The 455-nt window shown below is 60.7% G+C and overlaps 1 protein-coding gene across 1 annotated transcript in view; it reads right to left on the bottom strand.

Annotated features, from left to right (window-relative positions):
- The window catches only part of ERMN (ermin), a 5,217-nt gene that overhangs the window by 3,306 nt on the left and 1,456 nt on the right, over positions 1-455 (bottom strand). The window lies entirely within an intron of this gene.

Genomic DNA, 455 nt, shown 5'->3' with positions numbered 1-455 from the left:
GCCGAGGGGCTTGCCAGCGGGCTCTGGCCACAGGGCGATCCAATCAGCACCTCTCTTGTTGCTGAGGCTCGTCCCGTTGCATAATTAAATGCACCATTTTAATTTACATAAACAAACAATCTGAAGCAAGGCAGCTTTTGTGCTGGCACGGAGAGCGGGTCTTTCAGCATGTCAGCCCCGCGGTAATAACCAGAGATTTTGTACTCTGGGCACAAGGGCCCTTTGTGTCCCCGCCTGGTCACAGGGACGCCGATTGTTCGGACCGCTGATCCCCGGAGGGTGACCACCTTCGGCAGCGCGGCTGCCACCTAACCCGCTTAACATTCCCCACAGGGTTTGTGCGCCGCTAAACCTGGCCGTGCCGCTGGCCGCACAATGAGCACCTTCTGTGCTTGTCAGGGACCGGCCCGGCTGGCTGGAAGGGCACGTGGCCCGCACACGGCGCAGCGCCGCGC

Source organism: Egretta garzetta, unplaced genomic scaffold (genome assembly GCF_000687185.1).
Source record: "Egretta garzetta isolate BGI_Z169 unplaced genomic scaffold, ASM68718v1 scaffold635, whole genome shotgun sequence".
Taxonomy (NCBI): domain Eukaryota; kingdom Metazoa; phylum Chordata; class Aves; order Pelecaniformes; family Ardeidae; genus Egretta; species Egretta garzetta.
This window is presented reverse-complemented; position numbering and strand designations above follow the sequence as displayed.